This window comes from Rhinatrema bivittatum, chromosome 8, assembly GCF_901001135.1.
Source record: "Rhinatrema bivittatum chromosome 8, aRhiBiv1.1, whole genome shotgun sequence".
NCBI classification, from domain to species: Eukaryota; Metazoa; Chordata; class Amphibia; order Gymnophiona; family Rhinatrematidae; genus Rhinatrema; species Rhinatrema bivittatum.
Genome location: NC_042622.1, coordinates 269,612,379 through 269,635,286, shown reverse-complemented (window position 1 = coordinate 269,635,286; position 22,908 = coordinate 269,612,379). Strand labels below are relative to the sequence as shown.

The following is a 22,908-nucleotide window of genomic DNA, read 5'->3' as shown; positions in this document are numbered from 1 at the left end:
TGACAAACCATTTTCATTTCAAATAGGTCCATATTCAAATAGCTGACGTGTGCATACATTTTCTGCATCAGGTATACAGCAGGCTATGCTTGCCCCAGCATCTGCCCTGAAGGTTTTATGTACATACCTTTTACAGATCAATGTTAGGACAGCTTACTTTAGCTAGAGAGGACTCACCAGCTACCAATTAATCTCCTGCTGAAACTCCTCCCTCACTGTCCCTTTGTACCTTGCAAGACTGGAAGATTGGGCTAAATGGTAGATGAAATTTAATGTGGATAAGTGCAAGGTGATGCATATTAGGGAAAAATAACCCTTGCTGTAGTTACACAATGTTAGGTTCCATATTAGGAGCTACCACCCAAGAAAGATCTAGGTGTCATAGTGGATAACACATTGAAATCGGTGTAGTGTGCTGCAGCAGTCAAAAAAGCAAACAGAATGTTAGGAATTATTAGAAAGGGAATGGTGAATAAAACGGAAAATGTCATATTTTATTATGTTATCTGTGAACTGATGTGAGGTTACTAAACAAATGTTGGTATATAAAAACTGCAAATAAATAAATAATGCCTCTGTATAGCTCCATGGTGAGACCGCACCTTGAATACTGTGTACAATTCTGGACGCCGCATCTCAAAAAAGATATAATTGCGATGGAGAAGGCACAGAGAAGGGCAACCAAAATGATAAAGGGAATGGAACAACTCCCCTATGAGGAAAGACTAAAGAGGTTAGGGCTGTTCAGCTTGGAGAAGAGATGGCTGAGGGGGGGATATGATAGAGGTGTTTAAAATCATGAGAGGTCTTGAACGAGTAGATGTGAATCGGTTATTTACACTTTCAAATAGGACTAGGGGCATGGAACCTGCATCTAGCATTGGGAAGGAAAATCAGTAAGAATATTTCTAGATTTCTTGAAATTAGGCATCTCTGCCATCTCGCTGGAAGATAGGGAGAAATGTAAGGCTGTGGGGGATGGACGGACACATTCCCTCACCCACCCTTGTCTTTTCCACTCTCTTTCCCTGTAACTCACACTTTCTCTTGTCCCCTCCTACGTTAGGTGTCTTCTGCTTCAATGGGCTGCATCTAGCATTGGGCAGGAAAAGTAGGGTGGGCTGGAAATATGAACTTCACACGTTGTAGTTTGGGAACCCCTGGTTCAGACCATGCTACTCTTAGTTTATTTATTTATATATTGGTTTTTATATACCGGAAGTTCCTGTATACAATACATATCACTCCGGTTCACATTTAACAGAGATAACTATCGCCGGTGAGGCGGTTTACATGGAACATATCGAATAAAAACAGATAATCTATAGTAAAGTACAAACTATTATGAAACAACTAGGATCAACTTAGAACACAACGTGGAACATATAATTGACGCAATATAAACATTAGATTATTGCTGTAAGAAGCTTTTAGCTCTCTGGGAAAGCTTGACGGAAGAGCCAAGTCTTGAGTTTCGCTTTAAAAGTAGTATGGCACTGCATATGTTTAATATGTTTAATATGCATTAGTTTTACATCCAACAGTAGTTGGATGTAAAACTAATTATGAAACAAACACGGCAGTCGTTATCAGTGGCTGAATGTCAACGTGAGAGGACAGTGAGGGTTGGGCCTGGATTTTGGACTATTCAATATTTATTTTAACATTTATATTCTGCTTTTATTCAGTTATCTTTTATAAAGCAGATTACAAGCTAATACATAAAATGTCCCGTAGGACTGCATTGAAAGTCAAAAGTGGTCTTGATCAGTAAACAGCAATAAATGCACTGCATTTGGGTAGGAAAAAAATCACATGCAAGGAATGACTGGCTGGGTAGAAGTACTGCAAAAAAAAAAAAAGGATCCTGTCATAATATCCCACAATCTGTACCCAAATCAGTAAGGTAACATGGTTACATGATGCTAGCAAAGTTGCAGTAGGATTCTGCCAATCCTAGAATAGGCTGAAATCACCCTGGTACCCCCCAGCATCACCTGTCTTCCTGTCCTGGTCCCTCAGTATCCATGTCATAGCAGGACTGTAACAGTGAATACATCTTCAGTACAATTTGGTGACTGCCGTGACAATTTCCCTGCCAGATTATAAACATTTGTTGTGTGATGAAAAGCTGATCATGAAATAGGAGCAGATGCTGTCATATCCCAGCACCTAGCCTACATTTCCACGAGGTTCCTGCTTCACCAGTCCAGCCATGGCAAGTGGGTTATCTCACCAGCAGGTGGAGACAGAGACTCTACAGATTTCTACTGTGACATCACAGCCACTACATTAGAGATGATGCTAGCAGCAGAGATCCAGTGTTTCCTGCCTCCAGCAGACGGAAGGGCTGTTTGGTGCAGCAGCTTGACGTTGGATTGGCAGTCAGACCCCAGGAGCCAGGCCACTGGTTTCAGCCAGAGGTGCAAGCCCATATTGAAGCTCCCAGCCCCTCTGAGGGTGGCTGATTGAACTGGGATGGGGCAGTCTTAAAGAATTAAGTAAAGGAGAGGAAAGAACATCTTCAGATAAGTACTGGCTCTTTGGCTGGCAGGGGGTTTACCCATGTGGCTCTCCATGCTCCTGGTCTCATTCCTCCCACCCTCCCTCTCCCCCTCCTCTTACTTATCTGGGGCAACTAGAGGCATTTTTGGTTTTAAAAAAAAAAAGTAGTAGCTGTCGAGGGGGAGTATGTTGTGCCAGGTCTAACTTAGCTGGAGGGCAGCGCGCATATTGTTTTGCTGGGGAAAGTGTCTGCCCTTGGTCCCAGGAGCATCTGAGAGGTTTTTTTTTTTGCCTGACCATGTGACAGTGCGAGGCCTGCGACACAGCGAGAGCCGCCAGGGAGGAAGGGCCTCGTTCCGCAGCGTGCGCTTGCATGGAGGGAAGCTGCCAGGAGCAGGCTCAAGGGCGAATCTTGCTCTTGGTCCAGAAGTATTTTTCAAGTGCCAGTGGTTGAGGCATTGGTCACAACAGTGACCAGGCACACAAACATCCCTGTAGGGGAAGGTGCCTTGCTGATGCATCTCCAAAACAGGAAGATGGAGCCACCCCCTCAGGAGTTTGTTTGTCGCATCGGACACGGCGGCACAGGTCTCTTATCTGTTCAGCCACGATGGTCCGGGCACTTCCTCTTTCAGAGAGTGAGGTGGCCAGGATGGAGCCTGCCGCCACCTTCCTGGTGGATACGCAGTATGATTTGTCACGGAGTTCTGCCAGGTCAGTCGCTCTTGTCTGTGCGGGTGTTCCTGTCTCTTATGGTTGCGCAATTGGGCGGCTGACTCCTGGTCGAAGATGCATCTCGGGAAGTTACCCTTTAAGGGTTGTTTACTGTTTGGGGAAGATCTTGGCCAGAAGGTCAAGAACCTCGGAAATCCCAAAGCGTCTTCCGGAGGACCAGGGCCGAGCTTTATACAGACCTGGAAGGGGCTGCAGATGGTTTTGAGCCTCATGGCAATATCAGCCCGGTAGATGATCCTTTGGGGTTGTTCCCCTCGCTTATGCGGGCCCCAGGGGCCGTGTTCAGTCCTTTCGTTGGTGCCAGATGGCAGAGAGGGAGCTTCGCCCCCCTTCCTCGGGAATCAGTAGGGCTTCCTCCTGAGACTCCACAGATTCACTCCTTGACTGCAGGAGTTTTACAGCAGGTCAGCTCAGACATCTGTAAATTGGCAGGGGGGGGGGGGGAACCGGGAGCGTTTCAACCTGTTCTCTACGGCGGACTTCGTGGGTTAGGAAAATGTTCGAGCAGATTTCCCCAGCCAAAATTGGTTGGATCCAGGGGAATGGAAGTTGAGCGCTGATGCTTTTTGCGTGATTTTTCGCAGGTGGGGTTGTCTGCAGCTGGACATGTTGGCATCCCGTCGAAATGCAAAGGTACATAATTTCTTCAGTCAGCGTTGGGAATTGGGCTCGATGGGAATTGATGCGCTGGTGCAGCCATGGCCGGCGGGGGGACTTCTATATGCCTTCCCTCCATGGGCACTTATCGGCAGGCTTCTGCGAAGGATAGAGCTGGAGCCAAATCGAGGGATCAAAGTCATGCCGGATTGGCCTCGCAGACCTTGGTATGTGGATCTCCTTCGACTGCAGGTGGCCCGTCCGTTGAGTCTCTCAAAAGCGAGGGGACTTCTGGTACAGGGGCCTGTAGTCATCGAGGATCCAGCTCCACTCTCTCTCTTATGGCTTGGCTCTTGGGTGAAGATGACTCCTTAAGAAGGGGTATTCTTCCACGATGATTTCCACGTTGTTGAAGTCCAGGAAATGGTTTACCTCCTTAGCTTACATCCGAGTCTGGCATCTGTTTGAGCAATTTTGTTGCGATAGATTGGAGTCCCCTTGAGGTCCATGGTTTCAGATATCCTAGCCTTCCTTCAGGGTGGACTTGATAAGGGTCTCGACCTGAATTCCTTGAAGGTGTAGGTGGCGGCTATTGCGCGTTATCGAGGGACTGTTGAGGGTGCCTCTATTGCTGCTCACAAGGATGTGTCCCAGTTTTTAAGGGGGGGTTAAGAGGCTACGTCCTCTGTTCCGGCCCATTGTTCCTCCGTGGGACCTAAATCTGGTCCTGGGGGTTTCTTTTGAGCTACCAGGTCAGAGTTCCTTGAAGGATTTGTCTCTGATTACAGCCTTTCTGGTGGAGATCTGTTCTGCGAGGCAGGACTTGGGAGCTTCTGGCCTTGTCTTGTCGAGACCCCTTCCTCGTGATCTCGCCGAACGCGGTGGTTTTTCAACCAGTGCCATCCTTTCTTCTTAAGGTCAGTTCAGTTTTCCTCCTTAACCAGTCGGTTTCTCTTCCGTCTTTTTCTAGGGGAGGTGTGTGGCCTTGAGTATCGTTCGCTATGTGGAGCATCCTGCATGATCTGAGGGTCACTAATGATCTTCACAAGTGGGATAAGTTGTTTGTCCTTTTTGGTAAGGGAGAGGGCGCCTCAAAGGCTACTTTGGCCTGTTGGATACAGTCAGTTTACCTGCTGAATGGTCCGCACACATGCTTCCAGGGGGGAGGGGGGAATCTGCATCCTGGGCAGAGGTGCAGGCATTGACGCCAGCCCATATTTGCAGAGAGGCCACCTGGTCCTCTCCGAACTCTTTTGTCAAGCGCTATCGGTTGGATGTCATGGCACGGAAGCATACTGCCTTTGGGGGCGGGGGTCGTTCGGCAAGCTCTCCCTTTGTCATACCCGGATAGATGAAGCTTTGGTACTTCCCACTTGTCATGGCTGGACTGGTGTGGCGGGACCAATGGAAAGGAAATTAACAAGTTTTTATTTGTGTTTTTATTTATTTGTTACTTGGATTTATTACCTAAGTTTTTTTGAATACAAAATTCACGCACAGCGGGTTTACTGCAGATTGTAATAGTCACATATAAACAGAGTCATTTGGGGCTTTGCAATAAGAGAAGGTGTATGACAGCAAAGCAATAAAAATCAATTTACAACATTGGCAAACAAAGGATGGACTAACTTTAACTATTTTGAATGTGCTGCTCCCAAACTTATCCATGTAATGTCTGTATACATAATGGGGCAGATTTTTAAAATTGTGCGCGGGAGGTACATTTGTGCACGCTACCCGGCGCGCACAAATGTAAACCTGATTTTATAACATGCGCACGCTGCTGCCCGTATGTTATAAAATCCGGGCTCGGTGCGCGCAAAGGGGCGGATTTTAAGAGCCCTGCTCGCGTAAATCCGGGCGGATTTACGCAAGCAGGGCCCTGCGCGCCGGTAAGCCTATTTTACATAGGCCTACCGGCGCGCGCAGACCCTGGGACTCGCGTACGTCCCGGGGTTTTCGGAGGGGGCGTGTCGGGGGGCGGGCCCGGTCGTCGCGGCGTTTCGGGGGCGTGTCGGGAGCGTTTTGGAGGCGGGTACGGGGGCGTGGCTACGGCCCGGGGCGGTCCGGGGGCGTGGCCGCGCCCTCCGTACCCGCCCCCAGGTCGCGGCCCGGCGCGCGGGGATTTACGTCTCCCTCCGGGAGGCGTAAATCCCCCGACAAAGGTAAGGGGATGGTTTAGACAGGGCCGGGCGGGTGGGTTAGGTAGGGGCAGGGAGGGGAAGGTGAGGGGAGGGCAAAGGAAAGTTCCCTCCGAGGCCGCTCCGATTTCGGAGCGGCCTTGGAGGGAACGGGTTAGGCAGCGCGGCTCGGCGCGCACCGGCTATACAAAATCAATAGCCTTGCGCGCGCCGATCCAGGGATTTTAGTGGATACGCGCGGCTCCGCGCGTATCTACTAAAATCCAGCGTACTTTTGCTTGAGTCTGATGCGCAAGCAAAAGTAGGCTGATCGCGCTTCTTTTAAAATCTACCCCAAAGTGCACACTTGTGCACTTTGCGCGCGCCGAGCCCTAGGGGAGCCCTGATGGCTATCTTACGCGCGCAACCCTCGAAAACCTCCCCCTGCGCGCGCTGAGCCTACCTTGCATAGGCTCGGCAAGCCCCGGGACGCGCGTATATCCCGGGGCTTGCAAAAAGGGGCGGGGCGGGGGCGGTCCGCAGCGTGGCCTGAGCGTCCAGGCACAGCGGTCATTTGCCGCTGTGCCCGGGATCGCGGGCCGGCCGACGGCGGGCGCGCGTAACTTCTTCAACAAAGGTAAGGGGGGTTCTAGGTAGGGCTGGGGGGCAGGTTAGGGAGGGGAAGGTGCGGTGGGGGGGGGGGGGGGACGGAAGTAAAGTTCCCTCTGAGGCAGGCTGCGTGGCTGCGCGCAAGTTGCACAATTGTGCACCCCCTTGCGCGCACGGCTGCGCGCGCATGTTATAAAACCGGGCGTAGATTTGTTCGCGCCGGGTTGTGCGAACCAATCTTTTTTAAGGGTTCCGCGCGTGGCTTATTGTAGGGAGTTACGGTGTTTTGGGGGGAGTTGCATCGGGAAACGGCAGGTCAGAGTAGTGGACCTGGGCTGGGGAGTGAGGGTGAGCAGTGTGCTGGGGGGGTCGGTTCGAGGAGGGGAAACGAGAGTGCTGGGACTAGGTGGGGGGTGGATGGAAGAGGAACTGAGAAGGAAAGGAAGTGTTGGGGAAAGGAGCGGACAGTACATTTTTGTCCTCTGGGAAATTTCAGTCGGTGTCAAGCGAGCGGGAGCTGATGTAAGGAGGAATGCAATGGTTGCCTGAAGTTGGAAAGTGCCCGCCGGAGACGCTAGGAGGGCCGCCGGAGCAGGGCCTCCCTAAGCTCCCTTCGATAGCTCAGCTGGTAGAGCGGAGGACTGTAGTGGCCGCGTCCCCTCAGGCATCCTTAGGTCGCTGGTTCGATTCCGGCTCGAAGGAGATCGCCATCTTTTTATTTTATTTAATCACAGCCGATATCTTTACCTCGCCCCCTGTTATCGCTTTAGTGATTTGGGACGGGCACGGTCTGCATTTTGAATGTTTTCCAGACCCCCCCCCCCACCCCCGGTCCTCCACTTTGGATGATTTACAGCCGAGGATCCGGGCCCCGCCCCGCCGGGGTGAGCGGTGAGAGGAGCGGGAGGAGGGAGCGGGAAAGCCCGGGGCTTCCCCCCCTAGAACACAGGCCCCGTCCCAGGAGCGACGGAGGTTTTCCCCCGCAGCGCAGTGCACGTGCAGTGATCGTAACTGCTACATGCATGTAGTATGTTAGGATAAGGCTGACAATGCACATGTAATGCATGCATGGGAAATAGAGGTAGCGATAAATGTGATGTGATAAATTATTCCAGCATTGCAGTCCCCTGTGATACATCTATGAGACCAATGAAAAACATATCTCTCTCTCAAACTAATGTGAATACTCTCTGCCGATAACAAAAAGATGTTGGAATGCTCTGTAATTATAACGACCTCCATCACACTTCATTGGTTATTAAGACATCCCTCACTGAATTTTTATCAGTTTTTTTAAGTTTTGCATTTTTATTACACCTGTGAGTCACACCTGGTACTAAATGTGACAGATCTGTTATATGACAAGATTAGAGTATATGTAAGATACGTGTAGTGATGTTTATTTATTTGTTTGTTTGTTTTTATAATATGTATGACAGATGTGATTATATAGATGACAACTGATAATATGAACATTATGACAGGCTCAGGGTTACGGTTAGGGCTGGGGAGGAGAGGCAAGGCAGGGGAAGCGCAGGGAGCAGGATTAAGTTTCTCTTGGGAGAATGCTGCATGGTGCAGAAAGTACACAAATTCCCCTCCCTTGCTGAATTCTCCATTTGCCCCCCCTAGAATTAGGTGCAGGGAGCACCAGGAAGTGGCGACCTGCACAGGGTGGAGGGCAGGAAGAAACTGCAGCGGTGGAAGCAGCAGCGGGCTGGGCCTACACCGGACAGGCCCTGGGCCCACTCCCGCCTGCAGCATCGGTCGTAGCCTGCGTGGCCCAAAGAAAGGAGGGAGCACCAGTGGAACCCGAACAGGAGAGGAGGAGAGCGAGCTCGGGGAGGAAGCAGGGGCTGGCAGTCAGAAAGAAAGCGAGGGGGTCTTACTGGGGGGAGACAGAGAAAAAGCTAGGAAAGAGTACAAGCCTTTCGGGGACAGACTCTGGAGGAGGTTTGAGTCTGGTGGGGCAAAGAGAGGGAGCTGGGGGGGGGGGGGGGGAGGAGAGGTAGCAAGCAAAACTGGGGGATTAACCTGAGGGGTGAGGAGAAATCAAGGATGGGGACCAGGGCGCCAGCACAATAAGGGAGAGAGAGCTGGAGAGGGCCCTGCCAGAGCCATCTGAACAGGCTGGGCCTTGTGAGGGGAAATTCTGCAGAATGCAGGGCAGAAGAAAAGTATTATTTATTACTCGGACAGTGATCGGACCGAGCAAGGGCTGCGGAGTTTTAAAACACGGGTCGCACAATTTTTAATTTTTGTGCGCAGAATTCCCCCAGGAGTAGAGAGTGCAGAGGAGTGAGAACGGCTCTGCCTTCCTTCCAGCCACAGGCAGTGGAAATGAAATCTTTCACGGTAGAGCTTCTCCTATTAATGTGCAGTGCTTCTCATCTTCTTTCTGCAGCTGCTGCTTCTTATCATTTCTAAAGTGCTGCAAGCCATACATAGCACTGTACAAACGCACATAACAGTCAGTCCCTTCCCCACAGAGCTTACAATCTTTTCCAGACAGGACAAATGCACATAGGGAGTTTCACTTATTATGGAAAATGGTAATGTCCGTATAACCTTTTATTGTGCAACACTTCCTAGCTGCCACAGCCTCTGGTGCTTTAAATGCCCCTGTCCTGCTGGTGCTGTTACAATAACCTTGTAAAGCACTGCATGGCCTGTTACTGCCGAGAGCCAGAGGAGACACAGGAAGGAGGAGCGGAGGAGAGGCCCAGGGAAGAGCCAGGAGAGGGGCAGAAGAATGCAAGTGCAGGGGAGGGGGCAGAGGGGAGAAAGTGAAGCAGAACAGGGGGGAGAGGGAGGGAAGATTTCAGAAGCATGGGAGAGGGGAGATACGCAAGTGAGGAAGGGGAGCGGGAAGGACAAACGGGAGGAGAGGGAGCATATGAGGAGGGAGAGAGGTTACCGGGGGAGGGGAGGGGGAAGCAGAGAGAGGGACGTGAGATACCCGGCATGGAGATGGTGGAAGATGGGGCTAAGGGGTGAAAGGTAAAAAGCAGATGAGAGAGGTGAGAGGTGACGTGAAAGGTGGGAAGGGCAAAAGGTAAACAATTTTTTCATTTTTCTTATCTTGTGTGTATTTCTAATTCTAGCAGTAATCCCTGGGTGCTCTTCTTGTAATTTTGGGGTGGTGAGAGGAGGGGGATGTGGGTGGATGGGGCGCTGGGCACCCTGTACCCCGCTTCTCTCCTCTCCACCCCCATCCCATCTTCCTGAATCCAAACCTGGGCTGTCTGCGCGGGCATTGTAGAGTTTCTGCTCAGCGCCAGGGGGTAAAGTCGCCCTCCTCTTTTCTGACCTCCTTCTCTGGACTCCCCTAGCTCCTCCCTGATGCCCTCGTGGGCAGACCTGGCTCAGGCTGTGGGGTACTCACCATCTGCAACGCCCCCTCTGCCCAGACCACCCCATGGCAGGTCACAGGCCTCACCTTCAGGCACCTCTTGTGGAGGCCCTGGCAGGGGGCATCAGCGACCAAGGGGAGGGAGGGGAGGGCACATCAGACACCATCAGTGGGGGCTGAGGGGCAAGGCGCTATCGTCAGCGCTGGTGATGGGGGGGGGGGCGCCAAATTTTGAGGTCACACACGGAAGCCAAAACCCTTGTAGCTGTGCTGTCAATCCCAGAATACACACAGCCCAGGTAGCAGCAGTACAAGCCTCTCGCTCACACACACTGCCCCAGTACAGTGCAAGTTTTCATCAAACGCACACATACGCAGACGCACCGTCTCACCAAACGCACACATACGCAGACGCACCGTCTCACCAAACGCACACATACGCAGATGCACAGTCCCACCATCAAACGCATATATACACGCACGGTCCCACTATCAAACGTACACATCCGCAGACACACAGTCCCACCATCAAACGCACACATACATGCACGGTCCCACTATCAAACGTACACATCCGCAGACACACAGTCCCACCATCAAACGCATATATACACACACAGTCCCACCATCAAACGCATATATACACACACAGTCCCACCATCAAACGCATATATACACACACAGTCCCACCATCAAACGCATATATACACACACAGTCCCACCATCAAACGCATATATACACACACAGTCCCACCATCAAACGCATATATACACACACAGTCCCACTATCAAACGTACATACACGCAGACGCACAATTCCACCAAACGCACACATCCGCAGACACACAGTCCCACCATCAAACGCACATATACACACACGGTCCCACTATCAAACGTACATATACGCAGACACACAGTCCCACCATCAAACGCACATATACACACACGGTCCCACTATCAAACGTACATATACGCAGACACACAGTCCCACCATCAAACGCATATATACACGCAGACACACCGTCCCACCAAACACACACATATACGCAGTCGCACAATCCCACCATCAAACGCACATATACACAGACACACAGTCCCACCATCAAACGCACATATACACGCAGACGCACCGTCCCACCAAACGCACATATACGCAGGCGCACAATCCCACCAAACGCACATACACGCAGACGCACAATCCCACCAAACGCACACATACACGCAGTCGCACAATCCCACCATCAAACGCACATATACACAGACACACAGTCCCACCAAACACACATATACGCTCACAGTCCCACCATCAAACGCACATATACACAGACACACAGTCCCACCAAACGCACATATACGCAGAAACACAGTCCCACCATCAAACGCACATATACACACACAGTCCCAAACGCACATATACACACACGGTCCCACTATCAAACGTACATATACGCAGATACACAGTCCCACCATCAAACGCATATATACACGCAGACGCACCGTCCCACCAAACGCACACATACATGCAGTCGCACAATCCCACCTCAAACGCACATATACACAGACACACAGTCCCACCATCAAACGCACATATACACTCAGACGCACCGTCCCACCAAACACACACATACACGCAGACGCACAGTCCCACCAAACGCACATATACACGCACACAGTCCCACCATCAAACGCACATATACACAGACACACAGTCCCACCATCAAACGCACATATACGCAGACACACAGTCCCACCAAACACACATATACACGCAGACGCAGTCTCACCAAACGCACATATACACGCAGACGCACCGTCCCACCAAACACACATATACGCTCACAGTCCCACCATCAAACGCACATATACACAGACACACAGTCCCACCAAACGCACATATACGCAGACACACAGTCCCACCATCAAACGCACATATACACACACAGTCCCAAACGCACATATACACACACGGTCCCACTATCAAACGTACATATACGCAGATACACAGTCCCACCATCAAACGCATATATACACACAGACGCACCGTCCCACCAAACGCACACATACATGCAGTCGCACAATCCCACCTCAAACGCACATATACACAGACACACAGTCCCACCATCAAACGCACATATACACGCAGACGCACCGTCCCACCAAACGCACACACGCACCGTCCCACCAAACACACACATACACGCAGACGCACAGTCCCACCAAACGCACATATACACGCAGACACACAATCTCACCAAACGCACATATACATGCACACAGTCCCACAATCAAACGCACATATACACAGACACACAGTCCCACCATCAAACGCACATATACGCAGACACACAGTCCCACCAAACACACATATACACGCAGACGCAGTCTCACCAAATGCAAATATACACGCAGACACACAGTCCCACCAAACACAAACACACATATACGCTCATAGTCCCACCATCAAACGCACATATACACAGACACACAGTCCCACCACCAAACGCACATATACACAGACACACAGTCCCAAACGCACATATACGCAGTCCCGGTATCAAACGCACATATACACGCAGACGCACAATCCCACCATCAAACGCACATATACACGCAGACGCACAATCCCACCAAATGCACATACACGCAGACACACAGTCCCACCAAATGCACATACACGCAGTCCCAAGCGCACATATACGCTCACAGTCCCACCAAACGCACATATACACAGACACACAGTCCCACCATCAAACGCACATATACACGCAGACGCACCGTCCCACCAAACGCACATATACGCAGGCGCACAATCCCACCAAACGCACACATACACGCAGACGCACAATCCCACCAAACGCACACATACACGCAGTCGCACAATCCCACCATCAAACGCACATATACACAGACACACAGTCCCACCATCAAACGCACATATACACGCAGACGCACCGTCCCACCAAACGCACACATACACGCAGACGCACAATCCCACCAAACGCACATATACACGCAGACACACAGTCCCACCAAACACACATATACGCTCACAGTCCCACCATCAAACGCACATATACACAGACACACAGTCCCACCAAACGCACATATACGCAGACACACAGTCCCACCATCAAACGCACATATACACACACAGTCCCAAACGCACATATACACACACGGTCCCACTATCAAACGTACATATACGCAGATACACAGTCCCACCATCAAACGCATATATACACGCACGGTCCCACTATCAAACGCACACATCCGCAGACACACAGTCCCACCATCAAACGCACACATACACGCACGGTCCCACTATCAAACGTACATACACGCAGACGCACAATTCCACCAAACGCACACATCCGCAGACACACAGTCCCACCATCAAACGCACATATACACACACGGTCCCACTATCAAACGTACATATACGCAGACACACAGTCCCACCATCAAACGCACATATACACACACGGTCCCACTATCAAACGTACATATACGCAGACACACAGTCCCACCATCAAACGCATATATACACGCAGATGCACCGTCCCACCAAACGCACATATACGCAGGCGCACAATCCCACCATCAAACGCACATATACACAGACACACAGTCCCACCATCAAACGCACATATGCACGCAGATGCACCGTCCCACCAAACGCACATATACGCAGGCGCACAATCCCACCAAACGCACACATACACGCAGTCGCACAATCCCACCATCAAACGCACATATACACAGACACACAGTCCCACCATCAAACGCACATATACACGCAGACGCACCGTCCCACCAAACGCACATATATGCAGGCGCACAATCCCACCAAACGCACACATACACGCAGACGCACAATCCCACCAAATGCACACATACACGCAGTCGCACAATCCCACCATCAAACGCACATATACACAGACACACAGTCCCACCATCAAATGCACATATACACGCAGACGCACCGTCCCACCAAACGCACACATACACGCAGACGCACAATCCCACCAAACGCACATATACACGCAGACACACAGTCCCACCAAACACACATATACGCTCACAGTCCCACCATCAAACGCACATATACACAGACACACAGTCCCACCAAACGCACATATACGCAGACACACAGTCCCACCATCAAACGCACATATACACACACAGTCCCAAACGCACATATACACACACGGTCCCACTATCAAACGTACATATACGCAGATACACAGTCCCACCATCAAACGCATATATACACGCAGACGCACCGTCCCACCAAACGCACACATACATGCAGTCGCACAATCCCTCCTCAAACGCACATATACACAGACACACAGTCCCACCATCAAACGCACATATACATGCAGACGCACCGTCCCACCAAACGCACACACGCACCGTCCCACCAAACACACACATACACGCAGACGCACAGTCCCACCAAACGCACATATACACGCAGACACACAATCCCACCAAACGCACATATACACACAGACACAGTCTCACCAAACGCACATATACACGCAGACGCACCGTCCCACCAAACGCACATATACACGCAGACACACAGTCCCACCAAACACACATATACACAGACACAGTCCCAAACGCACATATACGCAGTCCCGCTATCAAACACACATATACACGCAGACGCACAATCCCACCATCAAACCCACATATACACGCAGACGCACAATCCCACCAAATGCACATACACGCAGACACACAGTCCCACCAAACACACATATACGCACAGTCCCAAACGCACATATACGCTCACAGTCCCACCAAACGCACATATACACGCAGACACACAGTCCCACCATCAAACGCACATATACGCAGTCCCAAACACACATATACGCTCACAGTCCCATCAAACGCACATATACACAGACACACAGTCCCACCAAACGCACATATACACAGACACACAGTCCCCATCAAACGCACATATACATGCACACAGTCCCACCAAACGCGCATATACACAGACACACAATCCCGCTATCAACCGCACATATACGCACAGTCCTGCCAAACGCACATATACACGCACACAGTCCCACCATCAAATGCACATATACACGCACACAGTCCCACCAAATGCACATATACATGCAGACGCACCGTCCCACCAAACACACATATACACGCAAACTTACCATCCCACCAACCGCACATATACATGCAGATGCACAGTCCCACCATCAAATGCACATATACGCACAGTCCCAAACACACATATATGCTCACAGTCCCATCAAACGCACATATACTCAGACACACAGTCCCACCAAACGCACATATACACAGACACACAGTCCCCATCAAACGCACATATACACAGACACAGTCCCACCACCAAACGCACATATACACAGACACAGTCCCACCAAACGCACATATACATGCACACAGTCCCACCAAACGCGCATATACACAGACACACAATCCCGCTATCAACCGCACATATACGCACAGTCCTGCCAAACGCACATATACACGCACACAGTCCCACCATCAAATGCACATATACACGCACACAGTCCCACCAAACGCACATATACACGCAGACGCACCGTCCCACCAAACGCCCATATACACGCAAACTTACCATCCCACCAAACGCCCATATACACGCACACAGTCCCACCATCAAATGCACATATACACGCACACAGTCCCACCAAACGCATATACACGCAGACGCACCATCCCACCAAACACACATATACATGCAGATGCACAGTCCCACCAAACGCACATATACATGCAGATGCACAGTCCCACCAAATGCACATATACACACACGGTCCCACTATCAAACGTACATATACGCAGATACACAGTCCCACCATCAAACGCATATATACACGCACGGTCCCACTATCAAACGCACACATCCGCAGACACACAGTCCCACCATCAAACGCACACATACACGCACGGTCCCACTATCAAACGTACATACACGCAGACGCACAATTCCACCAAACGCACACATCCGCAGACACACAGTCCCACCATCAAACGCACATATACACACACGGTCCCACTATCAAACGTACATATACGCAGACACACAGTCCCACCATCAAACGCACATATACACACACGGTCCCACTATCAAACGTACATATACGCAGACACACAGTCCCACCATCAAACGCATATATACACGCAGACGCACCGTCCCACCAAACGCACACATACACGCAGTCGCACAATCCCACCATCAAACGCACATATACACAGACACACAGTCCCACCATCAAACGCACATATACACGCAGATGCACCGTCCCACCAAACGCACATATACGCAGGCGCACAATCCCACCAAACGCACACATACACGCAGTCGCACAATCCCACCATCAAACGCACATATACACAGACACACAGTCCCACCATCAAACGCACATATACACGCAGACGCACCGTCCCACCAAACGCACATATACGCAGGCGCACAATCCCACCCAAACGCACACATACACGCAGACGTACAATCCCACCAAATGCACACATACACGCAGTTGCACAATCCCACCATCAAACGCACATATACACAGACACACAGTCCCACCATCAAACGCACATATACACGCAGACGCACCGTCCCACCAAACGCACACATACACGCAGACGCACAATCCCACCAAACGCACATATACACGCAGACACACAGTCCCACCAAACACACATATACGCTCACAGTCCCACCATCAAACGCACATATCCACAGACACACAGTCCCACCAAACGCACATATACGCAGACACACAGTCCCACCATCAAACGCACATATACACACACAGTCCCAAACGCACATATACACACACGGTCCCACTATCAAACGTACATATACGCAGATACACAGTCCCACCATCAAACGCATATATACACGCAGACGCACCGTCCCACCAAACGCACACATACATGCAGTCGCACAATCCCACCTCAAACGCACATATACACAGACACACAGTCCCACCATCAAACGCACATATACACGCAGACGCACCGTCCCACCAAACGCACACACGCACCGTCCCACCAAACACACACATACACGCAGACGCACAGTCCCACCAAACGCACATATACACGCAGACACACAATCCCACCAAACGCACATATACACGCACACAGTCCCACCATCAAACGCACATATACACAGACACACAGTCCCACCATCAAACGCACATATACGCAGACACACAGTCCCACCAAACACACATATACACGCAGACACAGTCTCACCAAACGCACATATACACGCAGACGCACCGTCCCACCAAACGCACATATACACGCAGACACACAGTCCCACCAAACACACATATACGCACACAATCCCAAACACACATATACGCTCATAGTCCCACCATCAAACGCACATATACACAGACACAGTCCCACCAACAAACGCACATATACACAGACACAGTCCCAAACGCACATATACGCAGTCCCGCTATCAAACGCACATATACACGCAGACGCACAATCCCACCATCAAACGCACATATACACGCAGACGCACAATCCCACCAAATGCACATACACGCAGACACACAGTCCCACCAAACACAAATATACGCAGTCCCAAACGCACATATACGCTCACAGTCCCACCAAAAGCACATATACACGCAGACACACAGTCCCACCAAACGCACATATACGCAGTCCCAAACACACATATACGCTCACAGTCCCATCAAACGCACATATACACAGACACACAGTCCGACCAAACGCACATATACACAGACACACAGTCCCCATCAAACGCACATATACATGCACACAGTCCCACCAAACGCGCATATACACAGACACACAATCCCGCTATCAACCGCACATATACGCACAGTCCTGCCAAACGCACATATACACGCACACAGTCCCACCATCAAATGCACATATACACGCACACAGTCCCACCAAATGCACATATACACGCAGACGCACCGTCCCACCAAACGCACATATACACGCAGACACACAGTCCCACCAAACACACATATACACAGACACAGTCCCAAACGCACATATACGCAGTCCCGCTATCAAACACACATATACACGCAGACGCACAATCCCACCATCAAACCCACATATACACGCAGACGCACAATCCCACCAAATGCACATACACGCAGACACACAGTCCCACCAAACACACATATACGCACAGTCCCAAACGCACATATACGCTCACAGTCCCACCAAACGCACATATACACGCAGACACACAGTCCCACCATCAAACGCACATATACGCAGTCCCAAACACACATATACGCTCACAGTCCCATCAAACGCACATATACACAGACACACAGTCCCACCAAACGCACATATACACAGACACACAGTCCCCATCAAACGCACATATACATGCACACAGTCCCACCAAACGCGCATATACACAGACACACAATCCCGCTATCAACCGCACATATACGCACAGTCCTGCCAAACGCACATATACACGCACACAGTCCCACCATCAAATGCACATATACACGCACACAGTCCCACCAAATGCACATATACATGCAGACGCACCGTCCCACCAAACACACATATACACGCAAACTTACCATCCCACCAACCGCACATATACATGCAGATGCACAGTCCCACCATCAAATGCACATATACGCACAGTCCCAAACACACATATATGCTCACAGTCCCATCAAACGCACATATACTCAGACACACAGTCCCACCAAACGCACATATACACAGACACACAGTCCCCATCAAACGCACATATACACAGACACAGTCCCACCACCAAACGCACATATACACAGACACAGTCCCACCAAACGCACATATACATGCACACAGTCCCACCAAACGCGCATATACACAGACACACAATCCCGCTATCAACCGCACATATACGCACAGTCCTGCCAAACGCACATATACACGCACACAGTCCCACCATCAAATGCACATATACACGCACACAGTCCCACCAAACGCACATATACACGCAGACGCACCGTCCCACCAAACGCCCATATACACGCAAACTTACCATCCCACCAAACGCCCATATACACGCACACAGTCCCACCATCAAATGCACATATACACGCACACAGTCCCACCAAACGCATATACACGCAGACGCACCATCCCACCAAACACACATATACATGCAGATGCACAGTCCCACCAAACGCACATATACATGCAGATGCACAGTCCCACCAAATGCACATATACACACACGGTCCCACTATCAAACGTACATATACGCAGATACACAGTCCCACCATCAAACGCATATATACACGCACGGTCCCACTATCAAACGCACACATCCGCAGACACACAGTCCCACCATCAAACGCACACATACACGCACGGTCCCACTATCAAACGTACATACACGCAGACGCACAATTCCACCAAACGCACACATCCGCAGACACACAGTCCCACCATCAAACGCACATATACACACACGGTCCCACTATCAAACGTACATATACGCAGACACACAGTCCCACCATCAAACGCACATATACACACACGGTCCCACTATCAAACGTACATATACGCAGACACACAGTCCCACCATCAAACGCATATATACACGCAGACGCACCGTCCCACCAAACGCACACATACACGCAGTCGCACAATCCCACCATCAAACGCACATATACACAGACACACAGTCCCACCATCAAACGCACATATACACGCAGATGCACCGTCCCACCAAACGCACATATACGCAGGCGCACAATCCCACCAAACGCACACATACACGCAGTCGCACAATCCCACCATCAAACGCACATATACACAGACACACAGTCCCACCATCAAACGCACATATACACGCAGACGCACCGTCCCACCAAACGCACATATACGCAGGCGCACAATCCCACCAAACGCACACATACACGCAGACGTACAATCCCACCAAATGCACACATACACGCAGTTGCACAATCCCACCATCAAACGCACATATACACAGACACACAGTCCCACCATCAAACGCACATATACACGCAGACGCACCGTCCCACCAAACGCACACATACACGCAGACGCACAATCCCACCAAACGCACATATACACGCAGACACACAGTCCCACCAAACACACATATACGCTCACAGTCCCACCATCAAACGCACATATCCACAGACACACAGTCCCACCAAACGCACATATACGCAGACACACAGTCCCACCATCAAACGCACATATACACACACAGTCCCAAACGCACATATACACACACGGTCCCACTATCAAACGTACATATACGCAGATACACAGTCCCACCATCAAACGCATATATACACGCAGACGCACCGTCCCACCAAACGCACACATACATGCAGTCGCACAATCCCACCTCAAACGCACATATACACAGACACACAGTCCCACCATCAAACGCACATATACACGCAGACGCACCGTCCCACCAAACGCACACACGCACCGTCCCACCAAACACACACATACACGCAGACGCACAGTCCCACCAAACGCACATATACACGCAGACACACAATCCCACCAAACGCACATATACACGCACACAGTCCCACCATCAAACGCACATATACACAGACACACAGTCCCACCATCAAACGCACATATACGCAGACACACAGTCCCACCAAACACACATATACACGCAGACACAGTCTCACCAAACGCACATATACACGCAGACGCACCGTCCCACCAAACGCACATATACACGCAGACACACAGTCCCACCAAACACACATATACGCACACAATCCCAAACACACATATACGCTCATAGTCCCACCATCAAACGCACATATACACAGACACAGTCCCACCAACAAACGCACATATACACAGACACAGTCCCAAACGCACATATACGCAGTCCCGCTATCAAACGCACATATACACGCAGACGCACAATCCCACCATCAAACGCACATATACACGCAGACGCACAATCCCACCAAATGCACATACACGCAGACACACAGTCCCACCAAACACAAATATACGCAGTCCCAAACGCACATATACGCTCACAGTCCCACCAAAAGCACATATACACGCAGACACACAGTCCCACCAAACGCACATATACGCAGTCCCAAACACACATATACGCTCACAGTCCCATCAAACGCACATATACACAGACACACAGTCCCACCAAACGCACATATACACAGACACACAGTCCCCATCAAACGCACATATACATGCACACAGTCCCACCAAACGCGCATATACACAGACACACAATCCCGCTATCAACCGCACATATACGCACAGTCCTGCCAAACGCACATATACACGCACAGTCCCACCATCAAATGCACATATACACGCACACAGTCCCACCAAATGCACATATACATGCAGACGCACCGTCCCACCAAACACACATATACACACAAACTTACCATCCCACCAAACGCATATATACATGCAGATGCACAGTCCCACCATCAAATGCACATATACGCACAGTCCCAAACACACATATACGCTCACAGTCCCATCAAACGCACATATACAGACACACAGTCCCACCATCAAACGCACATATACACAGACACACAGTCCCACCAAACGCACATATACACAGACACACAGTCCCCATCAAACGCACATATACACAGACACAGTCCCACCACCAAACGCACATATACACAGACACAGTCCCACCAAACGCACATATACATGCACACAGTCCCACCAAACGCGCATATACAGACACACAATCCCGCTATCAACCGCACATATACGCAGTCCTGCCAAATGCACATATACACGCACACAGTCCCACCATCAAATGCACATATACACGCACACAGTCCCACCAAACGCACATATACACGCAGACGCACCGTCCCACCAAACGCCCATATACACGCAAACTTACCATCCCACCAAACGCCCATATACACGCACAGTCCCACCATCAAATGCACATATACACGCACACAGTCCCACCAAACGCATATACACGCAGACGCACCATCCCACCAAACACACATATACATGCAGATGCACAGTCCCACCAAACGCACATATACATGCAGATGCACAGTCCCACCAAATGCACATATACACGCAGACGCACAGTCCCACCAAATGCACATATACACGCAGACGCACTGTCCCAAACGCACATATACACGCAAACGCACAATCTCACCATCGCACATATATGCAGACGCACAGTCCCACCATCAAACGCATATATACACGCAGACTCACGGTCCCACCAAACGCACATACACACAGACACACATTCCCACCATCAAACGCACATATACACGCAGGCGCACCGTCCCACCAAACGCACATATACGCAGGCGCACCATCCCACCAAACGCACATATACGCAGACACACCATCCCAAATGCACATATACACGCAGACGCACCGTCCCACCAAACGCACATATACACGTAGACGCACCAAACGCACATACACGCAGACACAGTCCCACCATCAAACGCACATACACGCACACAGTCCCACCAAACGCACAAATACGCACACAGTCCCACCATCAAACGCACAGTCCCAAACGCGCATATACGCACACAGTCCCACCAAACGCACAAATACACGCACACAGTCCCACCAAACGCACATATACACACACAGTCCCACCAAACGCACACATATGCAGACACACAGTCCCACCACCAAACGCACATATACACACAGACACATAGTCCCAAACGCACATATACGCAGACATACAGTCCCACCGCGGATCAGGCCCAGCATACACAGCGGCTTCCACAGAGAGCTCATGAGCCAGAAAGGTGTCTGCTTTAGAAACTCTCCTTAAGACCAGGAAGCAAGGATTATTAATCACCCGTAATTCCCAACATGGTCAGTTTTTAGCTCCCTAACTATAACTGAATAAGACCCATTCTCATA

The 22,908-nt window shown here is 50.5% G+C and overlaps 1 non-coding gene across 1 annotated transcript; it reads left to right on the top strand.

The window, feature by feature from the left end:
• The first annotated feature begins 7,176 nt into the window (after nucleotides 1–7,176).
• Nucleotides 7,177–7,268, top strand: TRNAY-GUA. Its single transcript is given in 2 exon segments — nucleotides 7,177–7,213; nucleotides 7,233–7,268. It is a non-coding gene; the product is annotated as a tRNA-Tyr (tRNA).
• Nucleotides 7,269–22,908: the final 15,640 nt, after the last annotated feature.